The sequence below is a fragment of the Anolis carolinensis genome, chromosome 3, assembly GCF_035594765.1.
Source record: "Anolis carolinensis isolate JA03-04 chromosome 3, rAnoCar3.1.pri, whole genome shotgun sequence".
Taxonomy (NCBI): Eukaryota; Metazoa; Chordata; class Lepidosauria; order Squamata; family Dactyloidae; genus Anolis; species Anolis carolinensis.
This window is the reverse complement of record NC_085843.1, coordinates 68993667-69002965: the sequence shown is the minus strand read 5'-3', so window position 1 is coordinate 69002965 and position 9299 is coordinate 68993667. Positions and strand designations below refer to the sequence as shown.

Genomic DNA, 9299 nt, shown 5'->3' with positions numbered 1-9299 from the left:
CTCCAGAAACACCATCCTTTGCGGGCCTGGGGAAGGTGAACCTTCCTCTCCTCCGGTGCTATCTCCCCGCACCACTCCGCGCCTCTGGGTTACCCCATTTGGCTGGGCATAAGCGGTGGATGACGCCAGGGCCGCCAGCTGGTGGAACTCAGCGTCCGGCTCGGGAGTGGCCCTTTCCGACCTTCCTCCTCCTGCGCCCAAGAGCTCTTCATCCTCCACTTGCATGTTACACCTCACCGCTACAGCGGGATGGTGTCCGTATTCTTGGCTTAGTGTCAGCTCACCACAGCCGCTCCTGAATGAACACACAAGACTCTCTGTGATATCACCAGAAACTTTTACTGTAGGAAACATGAACATCAGAAAAGCCAAGAATGGGATACTACGGCCAACCCTCCTTTATATACCCTCCCCCTCATTTGAACAGTCTCTTCCCGCTCAGTAAAACCCCGCGCAAATTCCCCGCCAAGTCCAGCAGCCGTTTCTTCTCCAAGTCCTGAGCCGCAGGTGTCTTATCAATGTCAGTGACCCTGAAACTCAGAGCCACATCCAGGCTCTAGTAGCAGGGTTCTGACAATGAGGTCTATGATATTTCCCTATATTAGAACAGAATACCAAACAGCTACAAAATAGCAAATTCCACATGCAATTTGACCTGATGGTATCATGGCTTTTGAGCAGTAGACTACCTGTAAAATCCTTTTTTGTAGCCTAAAATGTAGTCTTTGTGTACCAATGTGGTGCATACTTTATGCCAAATTCATAGAATATGTGTTGTGAATGAGTCTTCTGAGGCTGTGAGTGATAATGGAGGGATCAGGAGAGGAAGGAAGAACCCTTGCGAGGAGGGCTCGCTGGAAGATTTACACAGGAAGAGAATCAGGAAGATTGATTCCGAGGAGGATTCATGTGGGGACTTGGGAGGGGATCTTGAGCTGGAAATGGATGCTGAGGAACCGGTGGTGACAGAGGAAGTTGGCATAGATTGGGCACGGGCTCCGGAGGATCTTGGGGAGGAATCTGGGTCCATGGATGCTGTAGATGCTGGTGAGGCTTGGGTATCTTCAGAAGCAGATCCCACATGGTCTGCCTGGAGGAATGAGGGTAGTTCCACAGGTGTGGACAGAGTTGGGTGTGGGCAGGATGATGTTGATTCTGATGAGGAGTTTGGAACGCCTGATCCTAGGGTGTTGGCTGTTTGGAGCTCAGATTCTGATGAGGAACTTGGGACACCTGACCCTAGGGCATTGGAAGTTTGGACGCCCAAGGAAACCTAAATAAACTGGGGATTTTTGGCCACTATTCTTTGCGTGTGGCAAGGTGTTGCTGGGTGCCATTGGGTTTCCTGTACGTGATTCTGAAGACTGGCTTGGGACTTTGCAACAGATGTAAGTTTGCTCCGGGTTATTCTTCAACGGAGGGCTGGAATTGTGTGGGTTTTCCTGGACTGCACTGTTATTACTATTTTGCATTAGCTGCTGTTCGCCTTCGTTGTCTTGGCTTTTTGTGCTATCCCTTGACGTGGACCTTCTTGTGACGACTTCACCCTTTGGACCTTGGACTGAATTTTGACTTGGCTTATCTCTTTGCTCCCAAACTCGGCTTGGCATCGTTCTCATCTCCGTGGCTGTCTACCGTTGCTGACTGCTGGCTTCGTTCCCGACCCTGACGCTGTTCCCTTAACCCGACTTTGGACCGGCTTGACTTCGCTACAATGCCACGCTCCTTTGGCTCCTGGCCTGGCTTCCATCTCTGCAGCGGCTTGCCGCTAACTCCTCAGCGTTTTCCAGTTTTGTTTTTTTGTGCCGTTTTCGGCGAAGAGCTTTTTAACCCGGTTTGAGTTTTGCCTCAGTTTGGAACCACTGCTGTACTCCTGGGTTTTGGGGAAGGTTTTGGGGCTTTGTGGTGAATTACCTTTGTTTGTTTTAAGCCCATTTTGTGTCTTTGGGCTGAGTTCAAGTAGTTTATGTTAAATCCGGATTATATCTCTGGTTAATCCGGATTATAAGGCAGTTCATGTTTTTGGTGTTTTTTCTGTTTTGACTTCTTAATAACACTGAAGATTAAGTGTTTTAAGCCTCTGACAATTTACTGAGCTATTTTTGAGGTGTTACTTAAATAAACTATATTTTGCTCTCAGTTGGCATCTGACCTTTGACAATATGGCAGCCATTTTGTTTACTTGTTTATTCCAGACTACCACAACAGTTTACAAAATTGAATAACTCAATGAAAACAAAATAAAAACATGTTCATTTTCATTCTCTTGGACATACATCAACATTTTACATGATTCTGCACAAACGTTAATATATGCAGGAAAGGCTCTCTACATTTCCATCATATTGGTGGTCAGATATCAGTATGGTGATTGATATTGGTATGCTTTCATTGTGCTGTTTATCAAGTGGGACACACATATTTATTTATTTGGGAATAAAAGTAGGAAAACATACATGTGGTATCCCTGATTTTGTATCTTTTCTAGTTGTGAACGTCCCAATGGTTTTATTTTTCTCTTAGAACCGAGTTGCTTTCTCATAGAACTTAGAAAGTACTAGTGTAATAATTATTATTCTTTTACTATAATAATATGATTTTACCCTAGTAAGCATTCATTGAATGAATTTCCTGAATAGATTAATAACTCAAATTGTAGATCTTTGCTTCCTATTCTTATGCTTAATATTCCATCTCAAATGATTATTGGTACCATCATGTTACCATCTCAAGCAAATAATATTTTCCTAACATAGATATTAGTTCAGGTGATAAAACATCTCTCTCTTGAAAGTTATCTAATTTCTCCCTTCTGTGAATTTATACCTGAGAAAAATAATATAGCCATGGGATTAAGGGAATAAAACTCATGATGACTACAGTGCTGCAAAGATTTAAACTTACAAATCTAATTCACATTTACCCCACCTGCAGCTGGGCAAGCCCGTGAGGCACTGGGAGAGGGGAATTTGAATGCCCCCTCGAATAAGACCAGAATGGTTGGGGGTGCAGCAGCTTTTACAGTTCTGATCACATGGGAGGAGTGAAATCTAAGCTATTTAGGGCTGATTTGACCCTCCTCCTTCCTTTTGTTTTCAGTGTGTGGTGAGGCTGGATGGATTAATGTAGGAGCTCCTCACCTGTGCAAGTCTAGGTAGAGAGTGACCTGGTGGTGAGCTGCGGTGCATGTTGGAGGGTAATTCCACACCCTGGGGACCTTGGGTGCTGGGTGGATGGCTAGTGTACTTGGGGCGGGCTTGGAGGGTGAAGGCGCTGACCTTCCTGCTGTGCTGTAGAGACCTTGTCACTGGCTCGTTGGCAAGTTCTGCACCTCCCCTGCCTGAAGAAGGCTTCCAAAAGGAGCCTGGAGGCTTGGGAACAAGGTGCCCCCCTTGTAAGTGGTAGAGAGGGTTCCAGGCTTCTATTTGGTGAGCCTACTCCATGTGGATTGAGATTGCACCCCCACACACACACACAAGGAGGGCTACAAAGGAAGCAGGAGTGGGCCTAGATTCAGCCCTGTAGGCAAGAGATCCTCTTTGGTCCTGGTAGCTGAGCAGACTTAGTCCCGGGTAAGACTTGGAAGGGAGAGAGCCAGTGAATGCCAGGTGCAGTGCAGACACTCTTTCTGATGAAGGAGCTGGCAGAACCACCTCTGAATATTCCTTGGCTAAGAAAACCCTTTGAAATTCATGGGTAGCATTGGTGCTGGGCTCCTACTATGGGAATTCCTTCTCCATGTGGTTTGAGGCTTTGGACCTGGAGCATGGTTGGACTTGCCTGCTACTCAAGAGTGTCCTTGGGCTATTTTGTTTAGATATTGCCCACTTTGCATGCAGCAGGGGGAAATTGGCTGGCCACCATTGTGAAGCCTAAGCACATGGCCTTTACATTCCACTAACAGTATGGTGGCCATTTTGTTTAATTACTACTACTGTACCTGGCAGCCACTTTAGGACTCAGGTCACATGTTCATAGAAAAGTCATTTTAAGGCCTAAGCACATGATTGAGGCAATTGGTTGGCCATTTTGAATAACCAGCATTTTATGTAGGTAGCCATTTTAGGTTACTTGTCACATGGTTATTAGGAAGCCATTTCAGATACAGATGATTGCGGTGGAACAGGTTGGTATTAGTACATTGAGTACCAGATCTCATCAGCTAGCTCAAGAGGCTCATGTGAGCAGCAAGCATCAGATAAGCCAGCTAAAAAAGCCAACGGGATTCTGGCCTGCATCAATAGGGGTATAGCGTCTAGATCCAGGGAAGTCATGCTCCCCCTCTATTCTGCCTTGGTCAGACCACACCTTGAATACTGTGTCCAATTTAGGGCACCGCAGTTGAAGGGAGATGTTGACAAGCTGGAGAGCATCCAGAGGAGGGTGACTAAAATGATTAAGGGTCTGGAGAACAAGCCCTATGAGAAGTGGCTTAAAGAGCTGGGCATGTTTAGCCTGCAGAAGGGAAGGCTGAGAGGAGACATGATAGCCATGTACAAATATGTGAGGGGAAGTCATAGGGAGGAGGGAGCAAGCTTGTTTTCTGCTACCCTGCAGACTAGGACACGGAACAATGGCTTCAAACTACAGGAAAGGAGATTCTACCTGAACATCAGGAAGAACTGTCTCACTGTGAGAGCTTCTTGGCACTGGAACTCTCTGCCCCGGACTGTGGTGGAGGCTCCTTCTTTGGAGGCTTTTAAGCAAAGGCTGGATGGCCATCTGTTAGGGGTGATTTGAATGCCATTTCCTGCTTCTTGGCAAAATGAGGTTGGACTGGATGGCCCATGAGGTCTCTTTTGAAACAACACTTTTTTAAAAAACGCTAACAGAACGATGGTAACGCCTCTGCCTCCCTCCCTCTCTCATTCTGATTGGCTTAGCACAAGGCTTCTGGGAAATGGAGTTTTATCCAGGTCATGTCTGCTGCTTGCTTCATTTCCACTTAAATAAATGGAGAAAATTCAGAGGCTTCATTCTCCTGCTTTTTGAAAGCTATCGGGATATAATTTGCCTCAATCAAAGCAAAAATTCACCACTCTTTGCCTATCAAGTTTCATAATGTTTGACCCATCCACTGATTTTTGGGGAATTTTGAAACAACATTTTTTAAAAATGCTAACAGAACGATGGCCATGCCTATGCCTCCCTCCCTCTCCTGCTCTGATTGGCTTAGCGCAAGACTTCTGGGAAATGGAGTTTTATCCAGGCCATGTCTGCTGCTTGCTTCATTTCCACTTAAATAAATGGAGAAAAATCAGAGGCTTCATTCTCCTGCTTTTTGAAAGCTATTGGGATATAATTTGCCTCAATCAAAGCAAAAATTCCCCACTCTTTGCCTATCAAGTTTCATAATGTTTGACCCATCCACTGATTTTTGGGGAATTTTGAAACAACACTTTTTTAAAACGCTAGCAGAACAATGGCCACGCCTCTCCCTCCCTCTCCCTTCCTCTCTGATTGGCTGAGAGGCATGTCAACATGCTTCTCCTCTCAAAGGGGCTACAGCTACATCCGAAGACATCAGAAACAGACAAAAAAAAGGTTCTTTTTTATTCAAATTCGTAATATTAGGAAGGCAGTGAGCAGATGTTTCAAAAATCACTTCAAAAGTGCTTTCAAACCAAATTTGAAATGAATTTAATGGATTAATGAAAAATTTGCTCAACCCTACTACATACTCTTGATATACACAATTCCATAAGAGATAGGCTGGGGAACTACATGATTAGGGCTGTAATATGGAGATAACCACCTTAGTCCAGCCATCAGTTCTCTGGATATATTAGTCAGGATAAATCAGTCTTGTGATAAAAAGATTGCATTGTGGCAGTTGATTATTCACCTCTTAAAACAATCTGATTCTATGACAGGCATTATTATGTCTTAGGTCCATTAAAAAAAACAAGTCACAAACTGCCACAAACATATTTAACTTAATTTTAAAATAATAATTATTTTTCAGCATCAGCTTGATCATCAGTTGTTTTTGCTGATGCTGTCCTCAAAATATCTACATATTAAGGTAGCACCTTATCTGAGTGGTTTCTGAGCTGTTGTAAATGTGGGCACAGGAAAATGAAAATGTCAGCACTTTTCTGCTTGGGGTACATTGACACAAAGAATTGGAGAGAGCCCTTGGGGTGTTGCAGCTCAATAAATCCCATGACTAGGATATCAATGCAAGCATCATTTCCCCATTTCTTAATCAGCAGCACTTCAGAAATCCTTTGGCCTGTTTGAGTGGAAAGTTTTAGGTATCCTGTCCAACCATTTATGACCATAAAAGGCTGGATCCTAAAAGTTATGAGACAGTAAATCTGACTTGCAATCTCATAAATGTTGAACAGAATGCCAGCCAATTGCTTTCTTTTCTGTAGTACTATGAATGAATTATTTGTTCAAACAAACACCAAAACATTACTAGCTTTTCTTACATATTCTAGATCTAGGAAGTAGACATGAATTTAAAACAACACACGCACACACACACACACACACACACACATGCTCTAACTTATAAACCTCATTAATTTAGTCTTGCTCAGGAAAACATAATGTTTTTCAAATAGCTTTTTTTTAAAAGCACATTGGAAAAAGTTATCTTAGATAAGTTTCACTCCTGATTAGGTGAGCGAATTCAAAAACACCTGTCTGTGATATCCAATCTCTAGCTTACTTAAGCAATAAATATTTAAGAGATGAATTAGTCAGTAGAATGATGGGTTGTAAATTCATGGCTATCTCATAGATCTAGGACATATAAGAAAAACTAGTGAGTTGATGTTCTTCAAATATGAAGTTTCATAAATATGCATGTGTGCTGTCGAGTCTTCCTGTAATGTGAACTAGCTAACCTAGTTGTAGAGTGATTTGACACCATAGTGAATATTTTATGCATGCCATACACTATCTAAAGAGTGCTACAGGTAAATTTTCTTGTATTCAAATTAAGATACAATACAAGAAAATCCAGAAAAAAATTACAAATTCAGAAAATAACCTTTACGGATGGCATCCTCATTATAGGCATGCAATTCAGTTAACCCCCTTGCTGTTTTCCGTGTCTGGATTTTGGTCCTCCCCCAGTACGTTTTTCAGGAGCCTCCCAAATTCGGGCAGACAAAATTTTGTTTTCTGATTCAACAGCGAAAAGATCAGTTTTTGCTTCAGGAAGATCCGGGTGGAAGATTAGGGTGGTTTACTGAAGAGAGATGATAGCCTGACTCATTTAAGTCCTCATGGGGAGAATTTCATTCCTCCCCAGGCCTAGTTGAAGGATATTAGGGGAATTGAATATCCAGAAAAGGGGATCATTCTCCCATTGGGAGAACTTCATAGGCTCCCCTTTCGGTATCAGACTTTAAAAACCAGCTTTCTGATTCCTTTCCTATAATATCCTTAATCTAGACCTGAGTTAAGGGATCAAACTTAAGAAACTACCTTTTCTGGGGTCAGTTCCCCTAATATCCTTCAACTAGTCCTGGGGAGGAATTAAATTTTCCCCATAGGGACTTAAATGAGTCAGGCTATCATCTCTCTTCAGTAAACTGCCCTAATATTTAAACAAATACCCCCCAAAAGTCCTTTCACAGTTCCAAATGCACACCCACTCTTACTACCCTAGCAAAATAGTAAAAAAAAAGGATTGGAAGATATTAAACTAAGAAAAATAAATGAAATTGCCAAAGGAAAAGATTGGAATTGAGTCCAAAAGCAAGTGAAATGATCCTAAGAACATCAAAGGCATTGAGATAGAACACAGAGTCAGCTAGCATGTGAGCAGCTTTCTTCTGATTGGCTCAGGCAGGCAGCAGGGCTCACAGCCTCACAGGTACTCGTAAGCCCCTGCAGGTGTGTGGCTGCCTCTCTGTGTTCCACATGTAGCCAAAAGAAACAGAAAGCAGACATTTTTGGCAGCCACATGGTCTGTTGCGGCCAGAAAAAATGGTGGCAGCATCCATGCCATTACAGTTGGCTAAAAGAGCCAAAACAGCTGGAGCCCGTTTTGAAAAATGGATCCATTCACATCCATAATAATCATACCTGCGCATACATACTTCTGTTTCATAGAAATGCCTTATGCTGATTCTATGTGAAAAATACAGTTTTGATAGACATGTGATAACATCTAGGAAAGATTGAGAAAGGCATGATGAAATAACTACCGTGTTTCCCCGAAAATAAGACAGTGTCTTATGTTAATTTTTGCTCCCAAAGATGCTCTAGGTCTTATTTTCAAGGGATGTCTTATTTTTCCATGAAGAAGGATTCACATTTATTGTTGAACAAAAAAAATGAACATTTATTATATACTGTACAGTAGTTGTCATCACAAACCAGCATAACCAGACAAACTGTGAATTCTATCAAGAATTTCTTGTTACTACCAATATTTCCATGTACAACAATCTATGGTACATACATTTACTGATCTTGCATACTCTGGTGTTCTGTTCGGCGGGCAGGCTTCCAAACACAAACTTTGCTAGGTCTTACTTTCGGGGGAGGCCTTATATTTAGCAATTCAGCAAAACTTCTACTAGGTCTTATTTTCTGGGGATGTCTTATTTTAGGGGAAACAGGGTAAGGGGCATGTAATAATGGCTGAGTCATAATCATGTGAGGTTTATGACAAAGCATTTCATCAGTCATTTGACCCTTACTGATGACAAGTCAGCAGGTGGTTATAAAGGGAGATGAAATGACCAATCTCTCTGTTTCCTGTGTGAATCTCATCATGAATATCTCTTCGTGTGTGATTCTCTGAGGATCGTTTGTAAGTACAAATCTTATTATGGATCTGTATATACTGATCATCCAGCTATAAATAGAGCAACAGTGAAGATTAAAGCCTCCTGATATTTTTGGATGAAAAACTGAATCTGTGAGTTTATTAGCCAGTATGTGGAGAAGTTTAGACGTTGCAGCTGTACTCTGCTGATTAACTGACTAAAACATTTGTGCTGTGAATGGAGTCTGCTATGTTTTGCTTGCCTCTGTGGCACTTGCTTTTCCAGGGTGCAACAGTTCCAGGGAGGTTGTGATTGGAAAACTATAAGTCACTTCACGAACCTATACTGTGACAACTCCTGTGTACTTCTATGTATGTGCATTTGGTATTTTAACATGTTTGTGTACTATGTTTGTATTGTGTACATCAGTATCATCATTATCATCATCATTGGTGATCCCTCGTGTCTGAGTATGATTGCCTTCCAAGTGTAGGGTCTTGGTGGTGGGTCCGCAGGTGAGTGTAGAGACTAGAGATGTGTGCGAAAAAATTTCCTTCATTTCCT

General features: G+C 42.4%; 1 long non-coding RNA gene across 1 annotated transcript in view; it reads left to right on the top strand.

The window, feature by feature from the left end:
* The first annotated feature begins 8133 nt into the window (after positions 1-8133).
* The window catches only part of LOC134297440 (uncharacterized), a 34240-nt gene continuing 33074 nt past the window's right edge, over positions 8134-9299 (top strand). Inside the window, exon 1 of the long non-coding RNA XR_010004199.1 lies at positions 8134-8779. This is a non-coding gene — a long non-coding RNA (uncharacterized LOC134297440). The remainder of the gene's footprint in view (positions 8780-9299) is intronic.